This window comes from Equus przewalskii, chromosome 19, assembly GCF_037783145.1.
Source record: "Equus przewalskii isolate Varuska chromosome 19, EquPr2, whole genome shotgun sequence".
Taxonomy (NCBI): Eukaryota; Metazoa; Chordata; class Mammalia; order Perissodactyla; family Equidae; genus Equus; species Equus przewalskii.
The window spans coordinates 45591904-45610229 of record NC_091849.1 but is presented as its reverse complement, the minus strand read 5'-3'; the positions used below and the strand labels follow the sequence as shown (position 1 = coordinate 45610229).

Below are 18326 nucleotides of genomic sequence, written 5' to 3'. Positions count from 1 at the left end.
GTGAGGTAGACGGAATACAGAATGGTGATCTGGGAACTATGAGTGGCAAGAAGGAAGTGAAATATTTGTTGAATGCCTCTGTGCATCAGGCACTTTTCTTAGTGTTCTGTGGATATTATCTCATCAATCCGAATACCAAGTCTGAAATACGGATAGTTTACAAGCAAGGAAACTGAGGCTCAGAGGGCTTAAGCATACTCAGACCAGGTCTGTCTACTTCCCGTTGAGAGTTGAGAGTGAGAGAGGTGATCAAACTCAGTGCCTGATGTTGTTACTATCAGGGCCCAGATCTCAGGAAAGTTCCAGGGTTTCCTGTATCCTGGGACTGGGAAGGTGAGAGTTGGGTACCATTTGTGACTTCCGGGTCCTTTTGCCTACATCCATCTTGCAGGAGCTGTCACAGAGCTTCCACGGAGGTTTCTAGTCAGGAAAGAGGACCTTGTTGGACATCTTGGGCCATCCCTGGGATCAGACTGGAGAAAAAAGATGGCTGGGTCTAAGATACCAGCATTACTGTTGATCGGAACAAGCTTGAGATGCGTGCCAATCCAGCATGAGGCTTTTGAAATCTTGTCCTGGAAGTTAGGATTTCCAGGTTGGCCATGTTTTCTCTAAGATGTTATTTCGCCATCTTGTATCCTTCAGAGACAAAGCTATGGTTCTTCTCTCAGCCTCTACTGGGTGCTGCACAACCTGAATATGGGTCTGCGAAGCTCCCGCCCATGCTGACTTCTGGGTGGGGCTTATGTAAGGGCTCTGAATTGCTGTTTTGGTACCTGGTACCCCTTCCACCGGGCAGCCCTTATCCAGGCATTTCGTCTTTTCTACCATCTCCTGTGGGCCTATTGCCTCTGGTTCAACTTCCTTGAGGACGCTCCCTCCATTTGTTCCATCAGACCCACTCTCTGCTATTCAGTACCCCGGAGGCATACCTGTGTGGACAGTATCCATGGGCTCCTGTGCCCTCTAGCTTCCAGATGGGCCAGGCCAATTTCCAGCAGGTGATTGGAGGGTGGATGGAAAGTGGGCCTGGAACATTTAGTCCTTAGGCTTCCTGCCTAGTTGTCAGGGCTTTGCTGCAGAGGTCACAGCTCCTGTCAGGAGGCCTTAGAATTACCCTCATCAGGTCCGCATCATTGCTTCTCCTCTTGCCCCTTCAGGCCCCTGCGTAGCAAGGGCTCCCTGGTGCTATTTGCTTAGAGGCACAGCCCACTGCCCTTGTGGGGTCGCCTAAATTCTGCTCTCACCTTTGTAAACAGTCCCTTTATCAGACACTCATCAAATAATCCAGTTAAGGATGCCACATGCTTCCTGTCAGAATCCAGACCAGTAAAGTAAGAATTCTACAAACAAAGAGGATGCCCCAACATGGAGTCCAGATAGTCGAGTGTAAAGGGAGTTGAACATGGGAGACCTAAATGAAAAGGAGTTTGAGGCCAGATCTTGGAAGGCCACTAATGCTGTGTCAGGACATCTGAACTTTATTTCTCCCTTTATAGAATGGGAAACGTTGACACTTTCTGAATGGTGAAGTAAAATGATTACAAGTTCATCATTTACAGTGACGTAATTTTGCCACAAGAAAGTATAATGATTTCTGGGGTGAGGGACACCCCTGGAGAAGGAAGAAAGACTTAGAAGGCAATAAAAATGCACACACATTGACTCAGAAAATCCATTTTTCAGAATTTATTGCAAAGAAAAAATTAAAAACATGCACAAAAATTTAACTGCAAGGATATTCACTGAAATGCTACTTCAAAAATTAAAAATTGTAAATGACCCATATTTCTAATAAATAACCCAAATTTCCACTAATAAGGGAAATATTATATAGGCTTTTAAACTGACACTATAGATGTGCGTTTATCGGCTTGGTAAAATGTTAACATTATACCGCTAAATTTAAAAAAATCTTATCAAAATGACCAATAATTTAGTACATATGTATGCACTTATTTATGTAGAGAAAAGCTTAAAAGATATACATTGAATTTGTATGAAACAGCATTTTTCCTATAATGAGCATGTACAACTTGTATAAACAAAGGAAACATTTTGCAATTGTCCAGGGTAGAGGTTTTGAGGACCTTGATTAGCATGGTAACAGTAGGAATGGGAAGGAGGGAATTGATGACATTGCACGTGTACAATCAATTAACTTGGCAACTGGACAGAGGAGCTGGGTGACTGTGAATCATAGTGCTGCTGAGAGAACCTTGGGAGTCTTGGACCTGGCACAGAGCCTCCCGCATCTTGATGGAGGCCACAGGGGCGTTATCAAGGACTTGGGCAAGGAAAAACGTCCTGGAGACTGGTTTGCTAAGCTAGATCCTAGAGTCCAGTTACTGAATGCATAGAGATAAGTCAGTTGTGGCATCCACAGTTCCAGGGTCTCCAAGTAAACCAACTCTACAAAAGGCTTTAAGACACCATCAAAGAGCAGTGAAGTCTAAGCCTGGCATTGGATAATGAATTTTGGAATTGGTTAAAATATTGAATAAAAGATTCTTCATCTTCTCTCTACTTTAGAAACTTAGAGGCATGACCATCTGGAACCTGTCGTCCTGTGGAAGTGTTTCCCCTCTGAAGTCTTATGCTTCAAATTCCACTCTCCAACTCTGACAATCTACCTTTCCACTTCTGCCACTCTGCCTCAGGGCAGGTTCTTCCACCCCACTCAAATCACCAGCATTTTTCAGTCCTTCCTGATTATATGTGTTACGTGTGTACGTGTGTATTTATATACATGAATTCTTTCTCATAGGTGTGTGTGCGTATATACATATATATGTGTATGTTTCTACACGTATACACATGCTTATATGAAACTCTTGCCAAATATTGTTCCAAGCAATTTACATGCATTATCCCTTTTAATCCTCACTGCAACCCTGTGGTATAAATGCTATTCTTTCCATGTTACAGACTAGGAAACTGAGGGATTAAAAGGCTATGTAACTTGACAAAGGACGTAGAGCTAGTAAAGGTAGGACTGGATTCGCGCCCAGGTTTATCTGACTCAGTCCTCTTAATTACTACACTTACGTCTGGAAAAATATCTGGAAGATGTGTACCAAATGTTAAATAATTACCTAATGAGGTTGGGGATATTTTTATTATTATTTTTCTATTTTTATTATTTTGTTTTGTTTAGGTTTCTAACGATACAAATATATTACACCTTAACTAGAAAAATAACTCTTCAAATTGTCATCAATTCCCTCATTTTCTTTGCCTTTGGCCAATCACTCTTCTAGTTCCCAAGCCCAAATAACCCCCTTCTCTGGTCTTGTTCCCAGACTGACAAACATCACCAGGGAAAGCATATCATCAGACAGACTAACTCCATGACTAACGAGTGAATTCCAGCCAGCCCCATGCTGGGGCTCAGAAAACTTCAAATATCCTCAGGCAGATCCCATGACCATCCCCCAGATTTTCACCCTCCTAATGCTTTCTCTCACTCAAGCTACAGCCATGTCGCTTTCCTTTCCTTCTCCATAAAATGTCTTAAAAGTAGTCTATACTTATCATCTTTGTATCCTCAGCTCTACTCCTTACTGACTCCCTGCCTTCATCCCTCTATTATATTAAAATTGGTTTTAGGGTCACCAATGCCATCCTAAGTGCTGAATCCCATAGCCCTTTCTTCAGCCTTCATCCATTCTGTTTAATCAACAGTGTTGACCGTCCTTATCTTTAAAAACTCTTTTTCCTCTTGACTTTTGTAGAGCTTCTCTCTTTGTTTTTCTTCCTCACTTTGACCAACCTTTCACGATTTCATTCACTAGCTCCTCTTCCTCCTATCTTCCATGAAAGTGATGTTCTTTAGAATTCTGTCTTCTACCTCTGCTCTCTTTAAAAACTCTCAATGGCCAATCCTATGCACTCTTGGCATTTTCACTTCCAAACAAACAACTTCTGCCCAGGTCTCTATACTGAGCTTAAGATCTGCATAACTACCGACCCATGAGATGATTCCGCCCAGAGGTACACCAGCTCACAACAAGGGAAGAAAGTTCCATGTGGTAGTGTTTGCTGATTTCTGTGGCATGAAGTCCCCACTATGGCTGATTTCAAGCTATCAGCGTGAAGTCACTGAATACAGAGTTGGAAAGAAATGTGCACAAGTGGCTCTCTGGAGCAGGAGTAAGATGACTCCACACACCATTTGTTCTGCCTGGTATCCAAGGGCAAAGGCTCTCAAACATTTTTTTGACATATGGTAGAAAATATGTTTTATGTCAGTTACATGCATATATACGCAATGGAAATAAAAGTTCCATGAAACAACACTTAACCTTACCATGTGATACACTTTAAAATTTATCACGTTCCATTTCATTAAAAGTTACTTGTCTCAACTCACCAAGTAGATTTCAAAAGCCATTAATGGTTCAAGACCCACAATTTTTAAAACGTCATCCTCGGGTCTTTCAAACTCAATATACGCAGAATTGCATTTATTAACTCACTTCTACAACCTGTTTCTTTCCCTTATTTACCTTTCTCAATAAATGGCTCTATCATCTACCAGGTTTCCCCAGCTAGAAATCTCAGGGCCATTTTGGACTCATCCCCCTTCTTTATCCTTCACATCCATTACAGCCTTATTAATATCTCTCCAGTTGATCTTCCAATCTCAATTCCCACTGTCACTGTCCTGTTTTATATCATCACTTTTCACCTAACAGCCTCCTAATTCACCCCCTGCTTTTGGTTTCCCTAACCTCAACTCATCTTTTGTCAGTACAAAATTATCTTTCAAAAATAAGTAACACTACTGCTCTGCTTGAAAACTTTGACGGCTCCCTGTTGCCCCCAATGAATATTTTTCATTCATTCAGAAAACATTTATTGGGCAACGACTGTGTGTTAGACTCTGTACTGGATGGCAGAGTAATAAATGTGAGTAATTCCTGTACTCAAGGAACTCATAGTCCAAACTCCACTGCATTACTCAGAAGACTCTAGTAGCAGTCCCAGCTCACCTGCCATCCTTCCCTCCTGCTATACCCTATCTATGCTCTTGCCACAGTGGAGAACTTGACATTCTCAAGGCATATCGTTCGCTTTAGTCCCCTGTGCCTTTGCTCATTCAGTCTCACATTCTGTAGTACGCTCTCTCCTTCTCTTTCTTCCAGATGAACTCCTACTCATTCTTGAAAGCCACTGTCTCGGCTAAGCCTTTCTTTTCACAAATTCCTATTCTTAAAAAGTTTTAAATATTTAATCAATATAATCATGCACATACTCTGAATAGTTAAATAGTACTGAAATACTAAAAGAGTCTCCCATCTCAGTGGACCCCAATCCCAGATCATTGCTCCAAAGATAATCACTCTTAACGATTCCTGTTTTTAAATTTCTGGTTGTGATCTCCATGTTTCCAAAACAATATGCTATATTATTACTTGTTGGTGTATCATCTTAGGCACTATCTATCTCATTTCTGCTAGGAGAATGAGCATTTGACTCACATACACACTGGTCCTGTCTTTTCTCGTCCCTAACCCTCCTAATAGATTTACATTTCTATCCTCAGGCCCTCTACTGCTCTCTTTTCTGCAATGTTACTATGCATCAAGACCTTTATTTCCTGTTCTACCAACTATAGACAATATCTCTTGACCCTCAACTTTCTAAAATGACACCCTTAGTAACCAAACCTTCTCTCCACCCTGCTCCCCACTTTGACCTCCTTCTACCTATCTTTCCTTTTTATTTAAAAAATTGATCATATTTACATTCCCTGATATAATTATAGCTAATTCTTCTTTGGGTTCTTTGATTCTAAAAATTGAAAGCAATAAGCAATAACCATGAGAATATGTGACTGTTGTTTCCTGCAGCCTAGTGGAGTGCTCTGATCATACTTTCTTCTCTGGGGCATATTTTGGATTTCAGGTTTAAATGTAGTCTCTGTTTTTAGATACCTCTCCATAGCTCAAAATCAATCCACTGTAAATTGCACCACACTTGCATCATGCCTCTTAGACATTTCCCCCTTGGAGTTCCTAGTTTTAACTTTAATTTTTTTAATTTTAAATTTAAGTAATTTAATCTTTAATTGTTTTCTTTGTATTCTGTCACCTCCTAAGAATCTCAAGGGTTTCCAAGTTCTCAATCATACTTTCACTTTCATTGAATCCCATTTTTTCCTCCAGTTTAATTATTTCAGTCAGGATGGGTTAGTTTCTGGGCCTAGGCACAGCTGTCACCCTGGGACTTCCCTCCTCTGCTTTTCTGTATTGGAGTCTTTTTTCCTTAAATCCTGTGCAGTGGGGATGGCTTTGACTTCCACCCCTTGCAAGGACAATTGATAACTGACTTCTCTGAACTCCCACAGTCCTGTATTTACCTACACAGAATAGCACTCTGTGTCATTATTTCCTTAGCCTCCAGGGCATAGACTGTGTCTTATTCACCCTTGCAATGGTACCTGACATACAGTTGGCCATCAACAAATGCCCTGGAACACTATTGAGCACATGATTACTATTTAATCCAATATCATGATTGAGAGGAGAGGCATCATTTTTGCTCATATTAAAGAGCCAATAAGCACTTCTGTGTTGATGAGAAGTGAGAGTAAGAGTTAAAGAGATAAGAAATAGCTCAACAAAGAATCAACTTATAAACACGAATACATTATTTTTCTTCACTACATAATATTAAAACCAAACCCATATCAGACCCACCTTATAATTGGTATGTCCGTGCTGACTTGCCATCCTTTTGAAATGTGAGGCCCATTCTTTATTAATTTATTAATTTCACTGGACTAGGGTTGCCAGGTAAACTACAGGATGCCCAGTTAAATTTAAATTTCAGATAAACAAGAAATAATTTTTTAGTTTCAGTATGTTCCAAATATTGCATGGAACATACTTATACTAAAACCTTTTTGTTCTTTATCTGAAATTCAGATTTAACCTGGTGTCAGATTTATTTGCTAAATCTGGCAACCCCACATGGGGCATTTTCTCAAGGCAATAACCTGCTAAATGCCAACCACTCTGAAACCCTCAGAGAATATGATCTGATGATGATGGGAGAAGGTATAGAGCTGCATTGAGAGAAAGGAATAAAATATTTCATCTATGCCTTTAAAGACCTGCTTTCAAAGCCCACCACACTTTTAGGTGTGATGCAGAGTCCCCTGCTTCTTCATCCAGTTCTAAGGTCAAATGGTGGAGGTCCTTAGAGACATATTGGGTAGGGCATAAATGTACTCTAATATTCTGGAGCAATTTGTGTCATAGGAGGGTAGCTCAGGAGCTACAGGAAAATGTCATTGGATTGATAGAGTTTTATTTAAACTTTCATCTATTGTTGGTTTAAATAAGTCACTGCTTCTTTAGAGGTATTAATATCAGATAACAGTGTGAATGCTTTCCACGTGCCAGGCTCCCTTGTCCTAAGCATTTCATATGGTTTTGTATTTCATTCTCACAAGGGGGCCTCTGACTGATGTACTTCATCTCCATGCCACCTAGGAGGAAACTGAGAAGCAGAAAGGATAAAGAACTTGCCCAAGGTCACACAACTAATAAGTGGGGGAAATGAGCTGTAATCCATGCCTTCTGACTGCAGAGTCCTGAGAATAAAAATAAAATTTATTTTACATATATTTATATGTATTTTGATATATATAAAATGTTAATACATTAAAATTTATTCTTAGTATCTACAGTTGTCACCTTACCAAAAAACAAAATTACTATTTAAAAAATACAAACTTTTAATACTCAAGAATAGCATTAAAGATAAAGGGAAGGAAAATACCAAAAACAAAGATAATCTTGTCATTTAATCATAAACTCACAATACAAGGTAGAATAAGATGTGAGAAAAACAACTTAGGAGGGGAAGAGGAAAGGGGCTGAATTAGTTTAAGAAAACAAGAGGCCATCAGAAAACAGATTATCTTATCTACGAGATTTTGAATACAAACCTCATGGTAACCACTAACAAAAAAGCAGAACAGAGACACAAATAATAAATAAGGAGAAAACAAAGAAATACAATATAAGAAACTACATAACTCAATTGGTAGACTGAAACACACGGGATGAAAAACAAAGAACATACAGGAGAACCAGAAAATGAGTGATAAAATGGCAGCATTAAGCCCTCATATATTGATAATCACCCTAAAGTAAATGGATTGAATTCTCCAATAAAAAGACACAGAGAGGCAAGATGGATTAAAGAACAAGACCCAACAATATGCTGCCTCTAGGAAACACATCTCAGCTCCAAGACAAAGACAGGCTCAGAGTGAAGGGATAGAAGATGATACTCCAAGCTAATGGCAAACAAAAGAAAGTAGATGTCGCAATACTTATATCAGATAAAGTAGACTTCAAGAGAAAACAGGTAAAGAGAGACAAAGAGGGGCAGTATATAATGATTAAAGGGACACTCCACCAAGAAGACATAACACTTATAAATATCTATGTACCCAACACAGGAGCACCAAAGTACATAAAGCAACTATTAACAAACCTAAAAGAAGATATTAATAATAACACAATAACAGTAGGGGACCTCAGCTCTCCACCCACATCAATGGATATCTCATCCAGACAGAAAATCAACAAGGAAACCGTGGAATTAAATGAAAAGCTAGACTAGTTGGACTTAATAGACATATATAGAACACTCCATCCAAAAACAGCAGGATACACATTCTTCTCAAGTGCATGGAACATTCTCAAGGATAGACCATATGTTGGGAAACAAGGCAAGCCTCAATAAATTTAAGAACATCTAAATAATAACAAGCATCATTTCCAATCACAATGCTATGAAGCTAGAAATTAATTACAACAAAAAAGCTGAGAAAGGGACAAAGATGTGGAGACTAAACAACATGCTGTTGAACAAGCAGTGGATCATTGAAGAAATTAAAGGAAAAATCAAAAAATATCTGGAGACAAATGAAAATGATATACCATACCAACTCATATGGGATGCAGCCAAAGCTGTATTAAGAGGGAAATTCATAGCAATACAGGCCCACCTTGACAAACAAGAAAAATCCCAAATAAGCAATCTCAAACTACACCTAACTGAATCAGAAAAAGAAGAACAAACAAAGCCCAAAGTCAGCAGAAGGAGAGAAATAATAAAAATCAGAGCAGAAATAAATGCTGTTGAAACAAAAGAGGCAGTAGAAAGGATCAATGAAAGAAAGAGCTGATTCTTTGAGAAGATAAACAAAATTGACAAACCCCTAGCCAGACTTACAAAGAAAAACAGAGAGAAAGCTCAGATAAATAAATTTAGAAATGAAAGAGGTGGGCCCAGCCCAGTGGCACAGCGGTTAAGTGCACACGTTCCGCTTCGGAGGCCTGGGGTTCGCCGGTTTGGATCCCGGGTGCGGACATAGCACCGCTTGGCAAGCCATGCTGTGACAGGCGTCCCACATATAAAGCAGAGGAAGATGAGCACAAATGTTAGCTCAGGGCCAGTCTTCCTCAGAAAAAAGAGGAGGATTGGCGGCAGATCTTAGCTCAGGGCTAATCTCCTTGAAAAAAAAAAAAAGAAATGAAAGAGGAGAAATAACAACAGATACCACAGAAAGATAATGGATAATAAGAGAATACTACAAAAAGCTATATGCCAACAAAATGGACAATCTACAGGAAATGGATAAATTCTTAGACTCTTATAACCTCCCAAAGCTGAATGAAGAAGAAATAGAGAATCTGAATAGACCAATCACAAGTAAAGAGATTGAAATAGTAATCAAAAGCATCCCCAAAAATAAAAGCCCAGAAACAGATGGCTTCCCTGGAGAATTCTATGAAACTTTCAGAGAGGATTTAATACCTATCCTTCTCAAGCTATTCCAAAAAATTAGGGAAGATGGAATGCTTCCTAACACATTCTACAGGCCAACATCACTTTGATACCAAAGCCTGACAAGGACAACACAGAAAAGGAAAACTACAGGCCAATATCGCTGATGAACATAGATGCCAAAATCCTCAACAAAATATTGGCAACCCGAATACAGCAATACATCAAAAAGATCATACACCATGATCAAGTGGGATATACACCAGGGACACAGGGATGGTTCAACATCCGCAAATCAATCAATGTGATACACCACATTAACAAAATGAGGAATAAAAAACACATGATCATCTCAGTAGATGCAGAGAAAGCATTTGACAAGATCCAACAGCCATTTCTCATAAAAACTCAACAAAATGGGGATAGAATAAAATTACCTCAACATAATGAAGGCCATATATGACAAACCCACAGCCAACATCATACTCAATGGGGAAAAACTGAATGCCATCCCTCTGAGAACATGAACAAGACAAGGATGCCCACTATCACCACTCTTATTCAACATAGTCCTGGAGGTTTTGACTAGAGCAGTTAGGCAAGAGAAAGGAATAAAAGGAATCCAAATAGGGAGTGAAGAAGTGAAACTATGGCTGTTTGCAGATGACATGATCCTATATATAGAAAACCTTAAAGAATCCATTGGAAAACTATTAGAAATAATTAACAACTACAGTAAACTTACAGGGTACAAAATCAATTTACAAAAATCAGTTGATTTCTGTGCTCTAATAACGAACTTACAGAAAGAGAACTCAAGAATACAACTCCATTTACAATCACAACAAAAAGAATAAAGTATCTAGGAATAAATTTAACGAAGGAGGTGAAGGACTTATACAATGAAAACTCAAAGATATTATTGAAAGAAATAGATAATGACATAAAGAGATAGAAAGAGATTCCATGCACATGATTTGGAAGATAAACATAGTCAAAATGTCCATACTACCCAAAGCAATCTACAGATTCAATGCAATCCCAATCAGAATCCCAATGACATTCTTCACAGAAATAGAACAAAGAATCCTAAAATTCATGTGGGGCAACCAAAAACACTGAATTGCTAAAGCAATCCTGAGAAAAAAGAACAAAGCTGGAGGCATCACAATCCCTGACTTCAAGATATATTACAAAGCCACAGTAATCAAAATAGCAAGGTACTGGTACAAATACAGACACACAGATCAATGGAACAGAACTGAAAGCCTGGAAAAAAAAAAAACCTCACATCTACGGGCAGCTAATTTTTGACAAAGGTGCTAAGAACATACAATGGAGAAAAGATAGTCTCTTCAACAAATGGTGTTGGGAAATCTGGACAGTCACATGCAAGAGAATGAAAGTAGACCATTATCTCATGCCATACACAAAAATAAACTCAAAATGGATCAAAGACTTGAAGATAAGTCCTGAAACCATAAAACTCCTGGAACATAATATAGGTAGTACATTCCTTGACAGCAAACTTAAAAGGATCTTTTCGAATATGATGTCTTCTCAGACAAGGGAAACAAAAGAAAAGATAAACAAGTGGGACTTTATCAGACTAAAGAGATTCTGCAAGGCAAAAGAAACTGGGATCAAAAAAAAAAAAAGACAACCCACCAACTGGGAGAAAATATTTGCAAACCATATATCTGACAAGGGGTTAATCTCAGTAATATATAAGGAACTTGTACAACTGAACAACAAAAAACCAAACAGCCTAATCAAAAAATGGGCAGAGGATATGAACAGACATTTTTCCGAAGAAGATATACAGATGGCCAATAAGCACATGAAAAGATATCCAACATCACTAATCATCAGGGAAACGCAAATCAAAACTACCCAGATACCACCTTACGCCTGTTAAACTGGCTATAATCACTAAGACTAAAAATAACAAATGTTGGAAAGGGTGTGGAGAAAAGGGAACCCTCATACACTGCTGGTGAGAATGCAAACTGGTGCAGCCACTATGGAAAACAGTATGGAGATTCCTTAAAAAACTTAAAATAGAACCACCATGTGACCCAGCTATCCCACTACTGGGTATCTACCCAAACAACTTGAAATCAACAATCCAAAGTAACATATGCACCCCTATGTTCATTGCAGCACTATTCACAATAGCCAAGACGTGGGAGCAATCCAACTGCCCATCTACCGATGACTGGATAAAGATGTGGTATATATACAATGGAACACTACTCAGCCACAAAAAAAGACAAAATCATCCCATTTGCAACAACATGGAAGGACCTGGAGGGACTTATGCTGAGCGAAATAACCCAGACTGAGAAAGACCAATACTACATGATTTCACTCATGTGTGGAATATGAACAAACACATGGTCAAAGAAAACAGTTCAGTGGTTACCAGGGGAAGTGGGGGGTGGGGGTGGGCACAGGGGGTGAAGGGGAGCACTTTCGGGGTGACAGACAAGAAATAATGTACAACTGAAATTTCACAATGATGTAAACCATTATGAACTCAATTAAAAAACGCAAACTTTAAAACCACCACATATACATTTCAGACTATTTTCCCCGAGTCTCTAACTGAAGCTTTAAATGAGTATGTTTTTGTTAGAAAGTGGATTGAAGAGAAAGCATCGGGAAATGAAGGAGCGAATGTCAGTTAAACCCCAAATAACTGGGATAAACTGAGCTATACGAGATGGCCCCTTCTTACACCATTTCCCAGAAGTCATAAATACTCTGCCTGACTACTTTTCGTTATATTTCCACGGAGAAATGAAACTAACACAGTGGCAGGCTTTCTAATCCGGAGCGTAGTCCACATAATTTCTGAGTTGGCATCCACTGTACAATGTACCAAAATGCAGAATGCGCTGGGCATTTCAGCTTACAGACGGAAGCAGAGCAACTCGGCATTTAGTGAAACAAGCAAAACTGGCTGGATGGGGGGCGAATTAAGCAGAGAACAGATCTGATCAGAACCGAGTCTGAGAACAGGCACTGCGGGGCAGAGCACCCACCCCGGAGCTGTCTGGATCCACCTCGGGGCAGGTTAAGTTAACTCGCCGGTCCAGGTTGCGGAACCCCGGGCTGGGGAGAGTGTTGGGTGCGCTGAGCACGCTCGCGTCCCAAGCTGCCTCTGCTTGTGGGAGGCTGGTGGCCACTCCCTCCTCCCCGGTCCCTCGGTCACTCCTCCCCCAGCGTAGGGAGGAGAGGGTCGGGGCAGTAAGACCGCGCGGGGCGGACGGAAGGCAAAGGCCGCGCCAGCCCACCGCCCGCCGCCCGCGGCCACGGGGACTGCGGCGGCCAGAGGCCCGCGCGCCGGAGCGAGCAGCAGCCGGGCCAGCGCCCTCTGCCGCGTCGGTGCGCCGCGGGACGCGCCCAGGGACCCCGGGTCCTGCGAGCTGCTCAGCCAGCGCCGGGTGAGGAGGGACCCCGGGGCGAGGCGGGAGCCCGAGGGGAGGCGCGGGGACCCGGGAGCGCGACGGGCTGGGAGATGAGGTAGCTGGACCCTCGCCTGCCCTCCGGGCGGGTCCTGGGCTCTGCGTCCCCGCCGCCCTGGGAACCGCGCTGGGATTTTTGCGAGGAGCGTGATGGAACTCGACCCTCGTTCTCCCAAACCTCTTCCCGAGGAAGCAGCCCTAAGAATTCGGTGCCGAGAGGGAGAATCAGGCCAGAGCAACCGGGAACACAGGGAGTTTTCTTCTCTGTGGCTCTCCCGCGGGGACCAAACAAACAGACAGCTCCCTTTGGGGAGTTTGGCTTCTTCTGGAGCCCAGTTTTGAGTAGCTGTTGTAGGACCAGAATTTTAAAAGCAAAGCAATACCACCTCCGCTCAGCTCTCTCCCCGCCACGCCTCCCAGAGCTGCCCGCTGGTGGCCAGATAAGATCAGGGCTGCTCTTCTCTGAGTCAGCAAGGAGGCTTGTTTTTCAAAGGTCAAACAAAACCAGAAAGCAGAGAACATTCTCTTCCCCATAATCCCCTGGAGCTTCTAGTAGAATTTTCTATCTCCAAAAACAAAAAGTTTAGGCTTTCATTCAAGCCTGTGGTTCTTGGGGTTGCTGCAGAGGTGATGAGCAGGGAGGAGAGGTGCGTGCTGCGCATAAAGAGGAGCTTGCCTCCTTTGAGGGACACGGGGGTTCAGGTTGGGGAGGGATTTGTGTTAACCAGTCAGTCTTGCACAAGTTACCTTTGACCCCAATGAAAATGCTGAGCTGGGAGTCTGGTGTGTGAGTAGGAGCTGGAAAATGTACTGCTTACAGTGTTGACAATCTCAAAAGGCTCAGGACCAATCTTGGGCTAACCTGGAACTCAGGGATCAGAGCATTGAGTATTAGCCTGATCCATAAGGAGATGGCCTTCTGGCCACCACGAGGGACTGGTGAGCTGCCAGCCCTGGGAGGAAGCTTTCCTCACAGAGGGAATTCTGATGACCCTACAGAAGCTCGTGAGAGAGCCCGCCGACTTGGTGTTTTCCAGCCTGCGGGCTTCCACTCATTGCCTGTGGGCACTGAGGCTTCTCTCCCTCCCCCAGACTTTTGTGCAGGACTTGCTGGTGTGGACGGTGTGGCACGGCTCTTCATTGAACTGAGCCCTTCGTGCACCAGGCTGACACCACAGTCTGTCACCATAGGGTATCACCAAGGCTGTCACCGTCTGTAGAGCCACTGAGAGAGAAGGAGTAGCAGAGTGGGGAGAGATAGTAATCTGGGTCAGCTACTCATTGTACAGTTGAGAAATCCCTTCTGAGGTGTGAAAGGGCTTGCCCGGCACCCTGAGGCATTTTCTACAAGCAGAACCCTGAGCAGCTGGTTCCTCAGTTCCTCTCTGTGGGATGTCTGTGCCTTTTGCACTTTAGTGTCTTGAGGATTATGCATCCCCTCACCCAGCTGGGTTTGCAGACAGTAACAACTTACCATCCTCCTTGAGGCTCTCTCAGCATAGAGCCTTAAGGAAAGTGCTAACTAGGTACCTGAGCAGCTGGAGTGGGACCCCTGGGGATGTCAACTGGAATTTAACAATCTGTATTCCTTTCCCTGACACCTCAGAAAATGGATATTTCCTGGAAAGGAAGGTGATCATTAGGATATTTATACCTTGGTTCCTCTTAGGCCTGGTTTTTTTTTTCAAGACCCATGAGAATTGGCCTGACTGACCTGAAGTTGAGAAATTTCCATAAAAGTGAAGCATTGAAGTACTGGGCGAAGAGAAATTGAAGGGGAACACTTAGCTCTAAAATCATATTGTTCCAGAATTCTGAGGAAGCTTTGTCGTTTGAAGGGATGGCAGTGGGTTCTTACTGCCTTTCTCTATGAAGCCAGGCACCTGTTCTGTGCCCTCACTGTCACTTTACTCCATTTTACAGGTATGACTCATAACACACTAATAGAAACAGTCTAATGTCTATAGGCTTGTAGTTTATTAAAAGCATAATCTTAGCAGTTGAGGAGAAAGAAAAAGTCTATGATAAGAGTAGATACTTGATTGAATTAAGTGAGCTCGTTGATTCCTAGTACAAGCTTTGTTCATTCCTCCATTGGCTTCAAGAAATATTTATTGAGCACCTACTGTGTGCCAGGCACTGAGCATAGAGCAGTGAAAAGACAGATACGGTCTCTGCCCTCATGGAGTTCACATTCTAGAATCGAAGGATGAGCAAGGTAAATTTAGATAGTACTAGATGTTTTGAAGAAAAGGAAAAAGTGCTGTGGTAGAGTATGGAGTATTGTGATGTGTGTGTGTGTGTGTGTGTGTGTGTGTGTGTGTGTGTCTGTGTCTGTGTGTGGAGAGAGAGAGAGGAAGAAAGAGAGAGATGGACTGGTGGGAGGGACCCAGCTTCTTGGATTGGGTTTTGAGCAGAGACTTCTCTGAGAGATGCCCTTGAGTTGAGCAGACGCTTTCAGCGGAGGGAACCATAAGCACGCAGTCCTGGGAACAGGCTCAGTGTGTTGCAGACACAATTGGAAGGCGGAGTGGCTGGAGTGAAGTGAGGGCGGAGGAGAACCGAGGGGTGAGGTTGAGGGGCAGGGGCCAGGTCACGCAGAGCATCTGAGGCTGAGGTAAGCAGTCTGGACTCTCAGTGTGGAGGGTAGCGAAGAGCAGAGGCGGGACGTGATAGATGTACGTGTTTTCAGAGGTTGCTCTGGGTATTAAGTGGAGAATGGATTTTAGGGGGAGAAGAGGAGCGGTCAGGAAACCAGCTCCAGGCTTGTTGCTGATGATCTAGTGGATAGCGCAGCAGTAGGTGGGCAGAAGCTATTTTTGAAGGTAGAGTGGGAAGTTACTTCATGTTTCTCTCTGAGATTTGCCACCTGCATAATGACAATGACATTGCTACATCTGACCCACTTGTCTTATAAAAACAAATAGGCTAGTGGATATACTCTTAAGGGTAATTTAAGATTTTATTACTGTTATTATTTGCTAATATTGTCTTACTTTGAATTCCCTGTGCTTCATTTTCCAAATTTTTATATTAAATTTCAGCATCTTTATTTATTTCATTCTTTTCAACAAATATGATTTATTAGACATAAAGAATATTTTGCTCTGTTCAGAGTATTAGGAAGCCTTAACTAAGAGTTACCAATATAATGCACCAGCATAGAATGCAGTGGAATTAATAGCCAGCTTACTTTTAAAAGTTAATGTGATCAGGTAAAATTCAGAATAGAATATTTGAAGCTGGGAATTGGAAAAAGTACAAAAAATAGTTAAGAGCTTTGCCTTTGTCCTGGAAGCAGTTGTGCACAGGTATCTGCGAGTGCAAAGTTCTGTTGGTAATGGAAAATCGATAGTGGCAGCAGCGTTTCTGGAGAGCGCCGGGAAGCAGAGTTGAATGGGATTGTTTCCCTTAATGAAGCATTCTCTCTCGGATGAAACTCTTGAACTTTTCCTACTTGATCACTAGCTAAATATGAGAGGGCAGGGGAAGAGCTTCGAAGTTGTTTACCAACTAGGGTAGGGGTGACCTCAGCCCCAACTAGGGTAAGACAATTAACTGCCACAGTGAAGCAACCCTCTTTCCTGCCTCGTTTTGAGGTGCAACTTCATAGAAGGAGATGCATCTGTTGAGAATAGAGGCTCTTCCTCATTTGCATCGTGTGCAGTGGAAGACTCAGCTCTTAGTGACTTGATCTGTGCCTTATCTTCTGTCGCCAGACTCCGAATTATTTATTGGTCAGTGCGTCTGAATTTCAGCGTGAAGTGGTCAGTCTGATGATTCAAATTGCAGACAAAATGTGACAGTAGTTCTGGGGTCTGTATGGTTTCTCGTCTGCTTTATCTACCATCACAGTCCTTTAGGGTTGGAGGTGGTTGGGGCGTCTTCAAGGGAGAGGAGGGTACAGTGTCTCCTGGAGGACACTAATCTAGTCTGCTTGATTTATATAATATTTTGAAATGTTGAATTAGTTGCTGTGCTTTAAAAATCAGTAGATTTTACTTACAAATATGGTTTTCCAGCTTTTCTTGGGAAAAAAATGAAGATCTAGTAACATGGAACTCTCCTTCCTTTGTGGCAGCAATCAACTAGAGTAGAGTGGTGTTAATCCCTTTCAGATGGTCCCGTTTGCCACGGTCCCCACCGTGGCTTTTTCTGTTTCAAAGGTCCTGTTTAATTTATTTAAGTTACCCGGCTGGCCCTTGTAGACGTCTACTCTTACACCTCAGGTTTAGGGTTATATAGTCCAGCATGTCCATTCCACTCTCACCCTCATCCAATGCAGGAATCCCTTCTTCAGTTTCCTTGCTGGTAGTCCCCAGACCTGCGCTTAAACTGCTCCTCTGATAGTTCAAAGTAATTGTTGAAAAGCTCGTGCTAACAGAGTTCTACTGTCTGGGTCCCCATAGGACGTGTCCCTTTTCCATAGAAGTGTGGCTGTCATGTGCCATCTGGGTTTTCCCCAGAGTAAACATCCCTGGTTCCTTCAACAGCTTTCTCATGTGACTTACGGCTTTGTTCCCTCACCAGTCTGGTTATTGTTGGGTTTATTGTCCTTTTGAATGAACTTTGACTTAGTAAAGTCCTTAAAGCCCCACCAGTTCAGTGAGATGTGATTTCACTGGTTGTAGAATGTCCCAGTAGGCTTCCAGTATGGCAGCAAACTGCCCAGTGATCTTAGATAATGTGTAACATTTGTCACCTTAAAGCTGTGTAGGGCACCAAACATCTGGATGTTTGCAAACTGGATGCAGATGGGTTCCCATTTTCAAAATGTGAGTAGAATCAATTAATTTTGTTTTACTTGCAGCTGTTAAGTATTTGTACTTATAAATAGCTGTTCTATTAAATTGCTTCCACAATAGGGAAGTGCTTTGTATTTGCTTTTTTGACCCTCTCTCTTTTCTTAGGTTGTGAAACGATTACGCAAGACCTGTATCTACAGTGCCCAAGATCAGAGGCATCAGACGCTTTTGCACTTGAGCGTTGTACATTTGCAATACTGTCCAGATTAAGCTTTAATTCCATTAGCTAAGATGGTAG

At 42.0% G+C, this 18326-nt stretch overlaps 2 protein-coding genes across 15 annotated transcripts in view; one reads left to right on the top strand and one right to left on the bottom strand.

The window, feature by feature from the left end:
- Positions 1-18326, bottom strand: part of ANKRD66 (ankyrin repeat domain 66) — a 50727-nt gene that overhangs the window by 17244 nt on the left and 15157 nt on the right. The window lies entirely within an intron of this gene.
- The window catches only part of PLA2G7 (phospholipase A2 group VII), a 36522-nt gene continuing 30891 nt past the window's right edge, over positions 12696-18326 (top strand). Inside the window, exons 1-2 of one of the 14 annotated variants that reach the window (XM_070586169.1) lie at positions 13029-13262; positions 15094-15206. The gene's annotated coding sequence lies outside the window, so the exon portion shown is untranslated. Of the gene's footprint in view, positions 13263-14972; positions 15207-15242; positions 15502-17910; positions 18059-18326 lie in introns of those variants that run through there. The other 13 variants (XM_070586167.1, XM_070586171.1, XM_070586172.1 and 10 more) reach the window with 13 other exon arrangements.